The following is a 14914-nucleotide window of genomic DNA, read 5'->3' on the forward strand; positions in this document are numbered from 1 at the left end:
ATATATTTCAACCCGTGCTTCACGTCTGGATGATTCTCAGCTGTGCTCTGGGTTTGATGGGATTGTTGAGTGTAAATAGGCATGAAAACAACTATGAAATATTGCTTGGCTTTCTGTCAAGGCTGCCTGTTTGTGAAACGATGATGGAGTGGATCCTGCTTCAGGGACTTTCTCATGCTGATTTATTCCTCTGATTACAACCTGGGTGGAATCACAATGACTATGTGACTGTGTGTGTGTGCGCACTGTACTGTATGTTTTTGTGTGTTGTACTGCATGTCTGGGCTCACTCAGTTGGACTGGTTTTAATTTTGCTGATAAATGTTGAATCCAAGAACTGGGCTGTAAATCTGCCATTCAAGAAGCCTCTCCCAGATCCTTAACTCTTTAAGTTCTGCAGTTTTGAAGACCTCAGCATCACCCGCTCTGAAACACGCACAAAAAAAAAAATCAATCTTTCCAATTTTAACAGTTATCCTCCTTCCGGGGATTACAAGAAGACTGTGCAACTGTGAAATATTAAATACTTTATTAACAAAAATGAATGGTGATCTAGAATTCCAAAGTTGTCTCAAGTTTTCACATCTGAAGAGCTCCTGCTTTTTTTGCTGGGTAGGATTACCTTTTCCAGTCTGCGAGACTGCTGTGTTTGGATGCTGTTTCATCAGTAAGACATTACTCAGGTGGCCTCAGCTGGTAGCTGTGGTAGACAGGCCCAGATGGCATCCTTGGATCCAAAATGTTCTATAATCAGTTTTGTAATGGGACACCAGACAACTGTAATAACATTTTCTTTGCTCTGTACACAAAAAAAAGTACAAGCTGAGCTAAAGATTATGTTGAGTGGTCAGTTTATATGCTATAAATGTAATTTTCTAATGCTTTATTTAAGAAATGATAGCGGTAAATGTTTAATATTGCTAATAATCATTTAAAGCTTGGCAGACAGTCTCATGTGTCTGTCTGCCTGTCAGAGATGCTCTCCATTCTCTGTGACTATCTGTCCACATGGCAGTACTTTAAAAAGCTGGATTGCTAATAGGTAAAATAGGCATTACTTAGTTTAAACGACTACAAAGACATTGTGCTTCCTCAATGAAAGTTTACTTTTGATTATATTAAGGGTCTTGTGTTTGTAGTGTGGGCTGTTCTCTCACCGTCTTCACTGCTGAGATTCAGTCTCATCAACATTTGGAGCAGTCAGGTTATAAACCAACCTGAAAACCCATCTATATGTTGATTCTCCGATATTTTTTTCTGCAGTTATTTAGTTTATTTAGTTTTAGACAATGTGAAAGCTGCAGAGAGACAAATAATGTAGTCTAGCATTACTTCCACAGCAGACCTCTGTCCAAATGCTTTTGTCTGTGTCTTTCTGTCCCCTAGTAAGTCCATATGTCCTCAAACCCCCGCAATCACTTCCATCCAGAACGGCACAGCCAGGCAGCATGTCCATCCCACCCCTTCACCCCCGTTATTACCCCAATCTTCCTCCCCAGCTTTGAGAACACAGAGGTGGAGTTCCCCCCAAAACAAAGGCCCTTCCATGATGGGGTTACCCCCATTGTTCCTCACACACTAAGGTTTATCTGGGACTGTGAAAGGAACCATACTCAGCCCATTCACTGCGGCTTCACTTAATGAGCTTGTTGAAGGCTTGGACTAAAACAGTTAAACAGAAGCACTAAATGCTGACATATTCTCTGCCTGTAGAGCCAGAATATCATTAAATCAATGCCAGTTACGTGCAATGGGAGACTGATGTGTCAGTGGTGTGGGAAGCTGAGTTGGTGGGTTTTCTTTTGTGGTGTTTATCACTTGAACTCTAGCATAGAAAAAGTAGGGCATCTGCAGCGCCTGTCAGAAATATTTGAAAATCAACATTAAGCAAAAAGTATATACAAATCCAAGGTGCCGTGAAAACATTTTGCTGCGGCCGTGTGGTAAAATTGGAGACTTGTGTTTTTGAATGGGTCCACTGAGACCTGCCCAGGAGGCAGAGCAGGTCATCTACTAATCGGAGGTCGGTGGTTTGATTCCTGGCTGCTCCAGTCCTTGGCAAGATACCGGACCCCAAGTTGCTCTCCGATGTGTTCATTGGAGCGAGAATGTTAAATAGAAAGCAGTTAGGTGTAGAAAAAAGTGCTCGTGTGAATGGGTGAATGAGGCATGTTGTATAAGTGCTTTGAGTAGAATAGAAATAAATAAATAAATAAATAAATAAAACAGTAGTGGCAGCTAGATTTTTTTTTTTTTTTTTTTTTTTTTTTGCAGTGTGCCCTGAATTCAGTTTGTCTTTCGTGAACAACAAAAAAAAGCAATCAGCAACTTTGTAGCAACTCGCTAGAGTTGCATCAATTGCAATTGTCTTGGACGATTCCAATTTTTTTTCCCGAAGTGTGACCTGTTGATACAGATTTTTTCCAGTTGTCTTTCTGAGAACTATAACTGGCAGAATATACAAACCAAAGTCAACTTTTCTCCAAAACAAAATATTATTTTCATAATAAAAGAAATGATAAAAATTTTACAGTTTCCCCCAAACTGCAGTAACTTACAGGAGCTTCAATCCCTAAAACAACTGAAACCAAAGTTCTGCTACTGGAAAGACGTATAAATAAATAAATGAAAATGAGCTGCTGTACACCCACCTTTACCTGACATATTTTAATTTACCAAACAAAAGCAGGTGTAACAGATTCATATAACAGATGTCAGTTACTTAGATCGTTTTCACGTATGTTTATAACTTCCCCAGACAAACAGGACATCGACCCTTTTCTCTTTCTCACTCATCTGCTTTGCTGATTTGCTCATACCGAGGCTGCTGGCTGCTGTCATGTCCTTCTTATTGGCTATCCTGCTGACACAGTCTGAGTGGGGTTTTTTTGTTTTTTTGTTTGTTTGTTTGTTTGTTTGTCTTGGGCAACGCTTTGATTGGCATCACTGTTATTACTCACTAACAAGGAATGCATGCTTTTGCATTTGCAGGCTCAGCAGAGCACAAGTCCAAACTTGAACCTCACGCATGTATAGAGGAAAAAGAGGAGAAAGAGAGCACCTTTTCTTTTTTTTGCAGGATATTTTCACTGGAAGTCACTGACAGTTGAATGCGTTGACTTAGAATTTATGGTGCATTTTAGCTCTGAATATCTGTTCTTTTTATTTGAAAACATAAAATGCACATTTTCCCTCAGTCATGGAGTATAAAAACTGCCAGGGACGGCTATAAGTTGCAGCTCTGTTGTGTTTTACTTTTTTGGCAGTATAGAATGCAGTAGAAAAGCAAACTATTTATTTCATTACTTTATACTTCTTCATGGTTTCAATGTTATTGTTGTTTCATAGAGCTTAAAGCATTTTGTTCCGCCTGCTGGAAGTGATCAGGCATCCCCCTACTGTGGGAACTTTCAGTAAATCTTGGGCCTTTCCCAAAATTCAAATTCAGCTTGTAATTTGTGGTCAGCGGTTGCGGTGTGTGTGCACAGGGGGTTGGAAGAGGCTCAAACGCAGGGCATCCTGTACTGCGGACTCTTACATACACACTCACACATACATAAATGCTTAGGTTATGAACTCGCTGTACACATGCACATAAATAAACACATGCAGCTGCTGCAGTGTGTTGTGGGTGACGGCTGATCAGAGAGCGGACTGTTCCTTCTACGGTTGGGAAAAATAAAACTTGGCTTTTTTTTTTTTTTAACAGGCAGCAGAGGAGCCGGTTAAAGAAATAATAAATAGAAAAGTGACGGTTAGCATTGAGTTTTACGTGGTTTGGACTCTGAGCTCTGCACTTCCCACTATTTAGTCTCCCACTGCTGTCGAGGGTGCACTGATCATCCCTTTTTTGTCCCTTGTCCTCACTTTTTTTTGTCATGCAGGGGGTAGATTGTCGGGGGGGAGGGGTGGTAGAAAGGTTAAGAGGTCTGTCCTTTTCTCTTTTAGTCTCCTCCCCATATGACCAATGGTCCATTGAAGAGGAATAGTACAATGTGCTGCTGTGGGCCAAGCAGGAGGGGGATCCACTCCTGCTTCTTCTCCACCGAGTTTGGTTTGGCTGCCTCTCAGAGCGGCGGCAGAAGCCGCAGAGCTCCTCTTGCCTTTCACCTCCTGCGTTTATTTTTCCCTCCTCGGTGTCCCAGAGTGGGTGGAGAGAAGCTGGAGGGACTGAGGTCCTCCCACCCCAACCCCCCCTCAGGCATACAGAGACCTGCTGGGGATCCAGCAAGCAGTAGCTCTTCTGTTCTCCCTGGATCTCCATGGTTCACTCTTTTAGGACTCAAACTTGAAACCACCTTCTTGGACTTTCTGTTTTTAAATTTGTGGATTTTTTTTCTTTTTATGTTTTGCTGCAGCTCTGCTCACTTCAGGTTGTCCTAGACCTGGTAATGGCTTATATTTTGGTTTGCCCGGGCAAGCAACAGTCTTCCTCAGTGTGAGGCAGGTGTCTCTGAGGAAGGAAGCTGCAAGAAGCAACATGAGTCTGATGTTGTGCCGCTGGGAGCAGAACAATTTCACCATGAAACTGGTAGGCTGAATACTTCCAGATCATCACAAAGGTCAACCACCCATAGGAAATTAGAAAATCGTGCTTTTCAGTTCTTTACTGCGCATATAGAAATGTATGTCACAACCCTATAGGCTTCTCTCTGTTGTTGACAGCTCTTTTTATTCACATCCTTTATCCTCCCCTTCTTTCTGGAAGCTGCAGCTTCTCTACTCTGTGTTTATGGATCAGTAAAAGTGCTTGTCTCATCAGCCCAAAACCTCACAGCAAGCTACGGTGTTAGATTGCAAGCATGCAGTGGATTAATGGCGGTCATTTTAATATCAGAAGAAAGTGCTGAAGGCATGCATCCTGATTTTCCCCTCACCTGATACTAGCTTCACTTTGATGTCTGCATGGAAAGTTAAAACAGGCTTATCTAGGGCTTTAAACAGAGTTGTGCGGCACATTTGTGTGTGTGCGTGTGTGTGTGTGTCTATTCTTCTTTCATTTAGAAAAAAAAAAAAAACAGGTTTACTTGCTGCTTTGTTGCCCAGAGTTTGGTGTCATATAAGTATAATGGCACAGAGATGGTAAATATTCAACAGCATCTGGGACACAGAGATAAAATGCAGGGCCGGTCAGGTGCAGGTGGGTCATGTGGTGCAAACAAATGAGTAAAAAAGAAAGGTCTGTGTAATAACTGATGTATATGATAAAAGTAGGAAGCAGCAGATTTAATAAAAGTCTTTTAGGATAATGGGCATCCTGCTGAGTTTACACATAACACAAGCAGTTAGAACACCGTCTCCTTCTTTTCTCCCTGTTTTTCTCCATGTCTCTTTCTTTTTTCAGCCTTGTTCCTTATCTGGATCTCCTATGAGCCCAGAGAGGAAGGGGAGCTGGAAGCCGAGGAGGTTATTGCCAAAGCCTTGAGATGAGCTGATAAGAAGGCTAGCTTAATTACACACCGCTAACCTACACACATCCCAACTGAGGAGGGGGGGGAATGTGTATTTTATGTGTGCCTGTGTGAAATGGACTGGGGCTGACAAAGGCACGCACAGGCAAACGTGCACACACTTAGAGAAATGAAAATGACCTTTCTTTTTATTATGAAGTCCATAATCCTCTCTGTTCTAGCGCGGGTGTATTGATTATTTGATAGTCAAGATTCTTTTGCCAACATTTGACCCATGCAGAGATCTTTGGCCAAATTTAAACTGAGAAGGGATTCAAAATGTACATGTGACTCAAAGATATAAAGATACCCTCATATTGTGCATTTGAAGGTTGACTACATCATCTTTGGAGCTTAAGAAATCATCTTTTGGTGCATACACATTTTCCAAATGCTGCAGAGGGAACAAAATCAGTGGTATTGTAAGTTTCTGGATCTCAGAAAAACCCAGAATATCTACTGATTTTTCAAGGACCAAGATGAAGCTGCCAAAGGATGTTCTCTGCTGGGTCGCTCTAACACAACTACCAAAGCCATCTCCATAACAGCTGCTGTGCCCTCGTGTGCATCAGGCTGCGTGTCTCAAAATTGATGCTGATTAGACGTTGCTGAGCAGACACAACTGTGCCGTTTCAGCTGTTCTCCACTTTGGGGAATTTTGAAGTATTCACGATTCAGTTCGCTCATATTCTGGAGGAACCTTTCTATAAAATCAAAGCCATCACTGCTGTATGAAAATGCTGTTTTTTTTATTCTGCTGTGAATTCTGGGTGATGTTTGTCACTCTGCTTGATGTGGTCTTCAGATCACTTTTTACAAGTACAGGTGCCAACACGTGCTCTCAGACGGATGGCTCTGTTTCCTATCCTCTTAAGCGCAGAGCTCTGGCCAAGTCATTTTGTCTACCATGTGCCTAGTACGGCCTCCCTGCCTCACAAAGCCACATGTCTTTCATGTGCCAAACAGAGAGTAAGCAAAGACACGAGGGCTTATTTAAAGCTGGCCTGGTTCGGTTTTCTGTGGACTAAAGCCACTTGAGAGGACGGTGTGAGTACACTGGCATGGGGAGGATCGCTGCCAGGGGCCCCACAGACCACGAACCAGCCGTAGTGTATCCTGCTCATGGCAGAGAAGAAAAAGCTGCACCCACAGATGCAGTTTTAATGAAGAGAAGAGGGAAAAAAAAGAAACACAAATGTTTTCTTGGTTTGGTAGGGTTGCTGTGTGAAGAACATGCACTTTGTGTACACTCTGAATGAATTTCTCATATTATCAGATGATCTGTCTTTAAAGCTTTTATGTTTGGTTTGATAGGACAGGTGACAGGAAAGACCCAGTAACCTTTTTACCCCTCAGAAAATGTCTGTGGACGTTTTTTAAAAGGTTTGGCTTGTGGTGGGAAAGGGGGACACTTACTGCTATTTCCAGGTAATTTCAGGGGTTATTGGTTATTGGTGGCTCTGTGAGTGTGATTTGGCTCGCAAATAAGACTAAATCTCTTATAAAGAAGAAAAAACCCCACTGTGCATGAGTTGAACAAATAAAAATAAAACAAATTTTAATGTTCTAGTATTCTGAAAATTTCCAGATCCTTGCTGTCTTTTTTTTCTCGAGCTTCCTTGAATTGTTTCAATGACTCAATCCTGCATTTGCCTCTAGTTTTGTATTAATAGTACATCAGTAAGTTTTGCTGTGGAAAATCTGTTTGACCGCCCACTGGTCAAGCACTGAAAATCTCAGTGTTAGAGCGCAGGGCACAGCACAGCAGCTGGTAGAGCAGACTGTTGTCATATCTGTCGGACCAGGACACCTTTGTGACGCTTGTTTTCTCAGAAGCCATCTGTTTGTGTCTGCGAGTGCTCACTGAGAGCTGCGCAGACAATCCCTGTTGCCCATTGCTGACTTTTAAGATGAGCAAGTTTCCTGCATTCACAGCTGGTGTTGTTGAGTCAGCATGTTAGAAGTGACAGAGAAAAATCCCACTGTCGGATAAGTAGGATGCACCTATGTACCACTCCCACCCCTCTCTGCATCCTTCTAGATTGTTGTGTAAGTGACTCCATCAGTCCATCCATCATCTCCCACCAGCCATCTGCTAGGCAGCCCAGCCTGGGTCAGAGGGGATGTGTTGCCACATGTCACCCTCAGCCTGCAGCAGCATGCAGAGATGCTGAGTCCTGTGGCCAGGCAGCAGGAAGGGTCACCCACAGGCAGTTGTATACTGCTTGTTTTAGAGGTTGTTAATTACTTTGGAAAACATGGAAATGATGGCAGAGAAAACTGGAGAATTTATTTATTTGTGTGTTTTTTAATAAGGTCTAGAAATCATTATGACACCATGGGAAGCAGTGCAAGTATGTGTGTTCTTGAGTAAAGTGTTCAGAGTTTAATGAAGCTGCTCTGAGACCTGCTCTTGAAGTTTGTGGTCAATTTGGTGACGCTCTAAGGTCTGAATTTATGTCCTTTTATGAACATGAAGCAGCAGAGTGCTGATGTAAGCACATTATCATACTGGTTTAAGTTTACTCACCTAATGACATAAGATGACGGCTGGATTCGGGAAGTAGCACAGCCCACCCGCGACACCTGAGACCTCCCATATTTTTGTGTTTGTATATGTGTGTATGTGCAAGTGTGTGTGTGTGTGTGTGTGTGCCTGCTGTAAAGTACAGCACCAGGTGTGCAGGAAGGTCACTAAAGTGTTCTGTCATTAGGCGTTAGGAGCAAAGACATCCATCATATTTACCATGTACACTAGAAAACTTGAGTTGATTTCTCTCATTGCTTGAAGCAGCACATACAGTATTATATTGACCTGGTGTAGCATAAGACACAGCTTGCAGTACTATTACATGTAGGTCAGGCTACCTACCAATATTGTTGGTCAGAGCAGTTAGCGTGTTTGGCTGTGTGACAGCTAAAGATCATTAGCTTTGGATTTTAAGGCTTTGGTGAATCTTCTCAAAACATAGCAAGCAGCTGCCTACACTTCTCTAACGCAGTTTTCAGATATTTAAAATTAAAACTTCCATTTCTCCATTTTTTTTGTCAATCTCTCTACCAGCAGCAGAAGAAGGAACTGAGTCAAGGTGTCTGACTCAGTGAATGACAGATAGACAGACAGAGAGAGAGGGAGGGAACGAGAGAGAGAGGGAGATTAAAAGAGTGGCAGACTGTCTGAGGCTTCACTATGAAGCTGACTAAAACAGGGTGAGATAAGAGAGAAGTACATTCAGAGAGGAACAGAGCACGTCCTACAAACAAGCCAGACTGACGCTGTCACAGAGATGTGTGTGAGTTGGGAGGAGGGACGTTGTGACCACTTATGCGTTCCTGTACGCACCAAGCGCTCTCATCTTTTGATCTTTTTGAAGCTGAAGGATCTTGAAAATCTTTAGTTGTCTTCTCCCTGGTAGTCGTCTTTATCGGCGTGACAGCCCCACATGGCGGGGTACAGTGGCCTCAGGGTGCCGGCCAGGAGCTACAGCCGCTTCTCCTGTGAAGCCTACAAAGCGGTAAGAAACCAGACTGTGTTTAACGTAGTGAACCTTTTAGAGTTTGTGGGCTGTTAGGGTGTCGTGAATACAGTTTTACTTATCCAGCTTTTGATGAAGTAACGATAGAGAAAGAGAGCAACAGGAAAGGTCAACTTGAAATAGACATGTCAGGGGTAGAAACTGATCCCCAGTAGCAGCAAGGAATTATTATAGAACCCTCCTTACAGAATCGGGTATGCTGTGAGTTTAATGAATGAATGGACGCTTGCTGCTGGGATTTAGTTTTACCTTATAAATCCCTGAATAGTTGCTGGAAGAGGCCTTCAACTTAGGTTGCTCTGTATTTGACGACGTAGATTTCTTTTGAAAAGGTAGAAGAAAGCCTTGTTATCAGAGCATGTCTTTTGTAGAGTCAGCACTCAGGGCCATTACCTGAATTATAACAAGAGCTGTTTAAGTCCTGGCTCCCTATGAAAGCTTTTTGTGAGAGATAGCACTTTATGGCAGCTTTGGTCCTGCTGTGTTCTCCTTAAAGTTCTTGCTCATGTTGGTAGATTAGTTCATAATGGCGTGTTAAGCACAGCGCTTTTTAGGTCGCTTACTGAACCCTGAAAGTAATAAGGGTAATAGTCCTGAAGTTATCAACATAATTGTTGCTGCGCCATCGACGTATGTGAGAACTGTGCTTCGCAGGACAGACCTCAGGTGTTGTGGTTTAGTGCCGTGTGAAAATGTGAAAAATGTTGCGGCTGGTTTGTGATTTTCATGCATGAGCTTCAGTGGAAAGACTAAACGGTCCTCAACAAGTGGAGAAAATTAACACGCCTCTCAGTTATGAAACGATTTCAAAACCTCCTTTTTGGAAAAAAAAAAAAAAAAAAAAGGAAACGCGCCATTATCATCAAGCTAAAAATACACAAGTCCAAGATGCCATGAAAACATTTTTAACGTATTGCTGTGGCCATGTGGTAAAATTAGAAGCTTCTGTTTTTATACTGGCGGGTAGATTTCCCAGTTTTTAACTGTTTTTTTTTCCCCAGTGTGCCTGCTTAGCTGCATGGTTATTTTAGTATAATTCCATAAGCAGTTTGTTACTGTAAAATAATAATAATTTGGTACAGGAATCTCAGTGATGGTGGTCCAATTCTAGCTTAAAGTTCTCACTGTTCTTAGTCCTGAAAATACTAGAAAGTAAATCACACCTTCCCTGCAGGTTATCGCTACACAAAGTGTCTGTAAGTCTGTCTAGAAAAAACTCTACAAAAACAATGATTCATACTTAGAAATGTATATCCCAGCAAGTCTTTGCACTCACTAGAGGAAAAAAAGAAAATAACACAGTATTTTTGGGTTAATTTGAGAGAAATGCACTAATAATATCACATTAACTTTTTCTCCTTCTGGTTATAATATGTATGTAATGTTCTTATATAATTTTATTATCCATCCATCCATCCATCCATCCATCCATCCATCCATCCATCCATCCATCAATAAAAACAAGTTTTAGGTACCTAAAGTGCGTTGGTGCAGAATGAGGACTGGCACTGGGTTTGATGGAGCACAGTGTTTGCTTTAGTGAGCAAGTTATCACTTCTCAAGTGAGTGTCAGTGCAAACAACAGTAGAGATAAAAGAGCAAAAGAAATACAAAGTGGTTGCTCCAGCAGCTGAGTGAGAGTTTGAAATAAGCAAATATGCCTGCAGGAAGTCCACAAACACATCAGGGTAGCTCCTGCTCCGAGTGGCATTTGCTAAACTTGTGCATCTGCACTCTTCAGTTTTCAGAAAGTGCCCTTCAAATCGAGGGCACTCTCCCAGTGTGAGGCTCTGGCTGCCCTCAACTTCTATTTGACAGAGCTAACCGAGCACTGCGGGGATGGCCTGTGTGCGTCATGCCCTTATGTAGGCATCCCACACCGGCTTGGTGACTCAGCGAGCTGAGGCAGCGGGGACGCTGGATGTGAAGCAGATCAGTGTGTTTCTGTAAGAAGAAGAAAATAAAGATGCATTTGTCTGCCTGACTCACCGCTGTTTGTTAAAGGCTCTGAAGAACCGATGCCGTTTCATTTTTAAGCCTTAAATGGGACATTATTATTATGTGAACATGATGATGCGCTCCAGGCTTTCATGCGGTGTGTGCTTGTGAGTTGACAAAGCATGGCTCATGGCTGTTGGAAGAGTCTTGATTAAATGGCAAGATGTCTGTTTTCGCAGACTGCATGTGTGGCTGCAAAGGCTAGCGTACACCAGTCTGTAGGATTACACTGACATTAACAAAATGTTTGCTAGTCCCTCTGGAGTTACCCCAAAATACAAAATACTGAACAATAACACTAAAATCAGATCCATTTTTTTATCTTTAATTTTGTATCTCTGTATCCTGGGCTCTGGATTGTAAATGAAAAAGTGAATATGAATATAAAGCATACTATTTTATGGCTATTTATATATGAGCTCATCAGCCATAGCACTGTAATCGTCCTGCTGCTTTAGGGGGCTGTATAAAAGTTTTCCTCTGTAATAGGATGGATGGGCACAGTGTCTAAATGACTCTGGAGGTCAGCACTCTAATCTCAGCGTCAGTCTCTACTTTCAAATCCAGTCTCCTTAAACCCGGAGCAAAAACAATAACAACAGTAACTGTCCAAATACCACCAGACTGCGCTGTAAACGGTTACTGTTATATCAAAGAACGATGCAAACTAGACCCAGATTTGGTTTATGAAAGTGACATAATCCCAAAGCAGAATGTCAATAGACTTGATGTGACGCATATGACAGTTTCCACAAGTCAGTGACATGAATGAGTCAGTGTCATGTTGCTTTCTGTGATAATGGGAATGTCCCCGACCACAGCACCCACTTACAGCTCCTAAAAAAGACCCCCAGTACTGTCAGGGGTGGGCTGGTATTACTGGGAGTTGCTGGGAATGGAGGGATTTTCCCCCCTTAGAAATTGCATTGGATATTATGAATCCCTGACTGCCACAATGTTGACATATGAATACAATGGTACTGGTGAGCAAGATAAGATATGTATGCTCCCCAAGGGAGGTAGAGATGTTAATAGCATAATTTTCATGATATTAGAAGATGCTGGAGAGACAGTAAATTTGTGAATCATTATGTTGGTGTAAATCAGAACAAACAGTGCCCATGCCTATTTTTCTTATTTCATGGCAAGTCACTGTTGTGAGTATTGTAAAAGACAGCATGTTGGTACTTTTTGTGTACAAAATCCTTTTTTTTTTTTAAATTTAGCAAAGCCAGCTATATGTAAAGTTGGGACAGCAGTGCTTATGCTTATTCTATAAAGGACATGCAGCCGATCCCAGAAGTAGAGAAAAAAAACTGGCCAATAGCACAATGCCAAATCTTTGATACTTGAAATGTTTTGATTCATAAAAAATTCATATGGAGAAATTTCATATGACGTTCAGTTTCCTGCCACACACAAAATGATGACGGGGACTGCCCTGCATAATAATGTTAACTGCTTAGCTCTTTATGCTGTGCCTCTTATCCACTTCATGATTACATTGTCTATTCATTATTCACAGCGGTTTGATGTATAGAGACTGAACCGGAGTCTGTTGTATCTCATCTGTGTTTGATAGATGGATATTGAATCAATATGGAGTCAATACTTCTTTTCACTAACTATGCAGCCTGTTAAAATGTCTCCCAGATCTGATGTCTGCCTCTCATCACCCATTACTTTTTCTTTAAGCAACTTCCAGATCACAGAAGCCCCAATAAATGTGTGGTTTAACTCACATGATTCTCATTATTGGATTCTTTTTTTGTTCTGTTTGTTTCAAAGTTCCAGTTATGAGTGTGGTCTTTGATGTAGATGCATCTGACTTACGTTGACTGATTCAGTTGGACTGCGGTGGAGTGGACCTTGAAGGAAGTGATGTATCACTGTGGATGGCTCCATTATTAATACTTAATTAAGTTTCTGTTGACATGTTCAATATGAGTTCAATATTTGCACGGCTTTTATCTCTGTTTTGGTCTCCGCCAGGTGGTGTTTCTGTGAAGTTTTACTGCAAATATATATTATATATATATATATATATATATAATATTTATTTGTGCCAGTTAAAACTGTGAATATTTTATTAAAATCCCTGTGGTCATTGTAAAGCTTGTTTCTAGAACAGATTGCTAAGTTGCATCAAACATTAAGCATAATTTTTTAAGTTGAAATTTTTACCTGCGATGCCACGTTTAAAGCTCGATCCGCCCGAGGTGAAAGCATCAGAGGAATAAAGTGCGTTTTGAAAAGTAATCTTTTTCAGGACTTGAAAGCAACATGTTGTGATTTGCTACCTTTTTTCTCCCCTTGCAACAAGCCCATGCCTTCCTCTGCACTTGCCCTCAGGCCTTTTGACCTCCCCTGTGGTTTTCAGCTCCGTGAGTGACAGCTACCCATTTCACCTCGTTTTTAATTACAACCCAACCCCTCAATTTACCTGCTCAAAACTACTTCAAAGAGCGCTTGCACATTCACACAAAAGCTCTTCAAGATTGCACTTCCTTTTTTTTCCCTGACCAGCTGAGAGTGTGAATGGAAAGGACCGTCTAATCCGACAGCTTAAAGGCTTTTTTTAGTTCAGTGTGTCACTCAAGACTTTGTTTTTGTTTGGGTTTTTTTTTTTTGGTAACTGTGCATTTGTGTTTGGGAATGCAGCTTGTGTGATTTTAAACAGCGCTCCAAGGCTCTTTGTATTTAGTGTGCGGTCATGTACTTACATCGTAAACCTTTTTTTTTGCGTTTAAGCTTGTGTGTGAAGATGAGTGCACGGATGTGCGCGTTTACGTGCCGCTTTGAAGTGCTCGCACCTGTTGAAAGCTCTCATGAGAGCAGTGATTCACCCGCTGAGTAGAGAGGCAGAAAAGCTCCAGGTCTGTTTACGGTGCAGATGCAAAGAAAGAAGGGTCACGGCTGTGCCACGCACCTCACCCTGCGTGCTGTGGGTGCGTTTTTGTGCTTAGGCTTGACCTTAACAATGCCGTGCACTCACCGAGGAGCGACAGACACACTTTAATTCCACGGTGACAACAACATTTTCCATATGTACTGAGAAAGTTTACACGGACATTGTAAAATCTGTGTCTTAACCCTTTCAGAGTGCGTGTGTGAATTGTGTAAATGAATCAGTGTTCAGTTGCCAACAGAAGCTATTTTCATCCCATTATTTTTAATACAAGAATCTCACTCTGATTAATTGTTATTCATTCTCTGTCACAGCTATACTTCCACATAAAAGGTGGAATAATCAGAAACATAAGCTTTGTACCCAGCATGTGTACATCATCAAAAATTCTGCTTTCTGGAGGAGAAACATCTCAAAATCTGGTTGCTCAGTCCCTCCATCCAATCACTGAAGCAGGTTTTCTTGTTTACTCATCACTGAAGAAATGAGATTACTGCAGAAAGCTGACAGTTAACCTGATAACTTAAACATGCTGATTGGCACTTTCCTGTCATCTCTTAGCAGACTGCCAGTCTTCGAGTTTGTGTGATTGCGAGAGTGAGGCGCAGAGTGAGAGGTGTCTTTATTTAGAAGCACATGTTTCAAATCCCTTCGGGCTCCTCTGAAGTTTGAGTTGTCAAACAGAGACTGCGCGGTTTACAGACAAGCCCAACATCGCTGCATGTCGAGATAGATCGATGACGTATCCATTTCTCCATTTAATCTCCTTCATTTTTAGGAATAGTGTTCTGCGCAACTTGTCAACCTTTCTGCGCCCTTCATTTTCATCTTCTCAGAAAAAAAGAGACTCACTAATCTTGATAACAGAGGGAGTAAAAAGAGAAAGAGTTTGAAGCTAATTATAAGGGAAGCTATTCAGATTATTCAGATGCTTGCTCTACCCCTCTCCTCTCATTCCCCCCCCCAGGCAGTGAAGGGTCTTTTCTGTCCCCAGAGAGTGATGTCAGCATGGCCCATTGAAA

Source organism: Archocentrus centrarchus, chromosome 3 (genome assembly GCF_007364275.1).
Source record: "Archocentrus centrarchus isolate MPI-CPG fArcCen1 chromosome 3, fArcCen1, whole genome shotgun sequence".
In the NCBI taxonomy this organism is placed as follows: domain Eukaryota; kingdom Metazoa; phylum Chordata; class Actinopteri; order Cichliformes; family Cichlidae; genus Archocentrus; species Archocentrus centrarchus.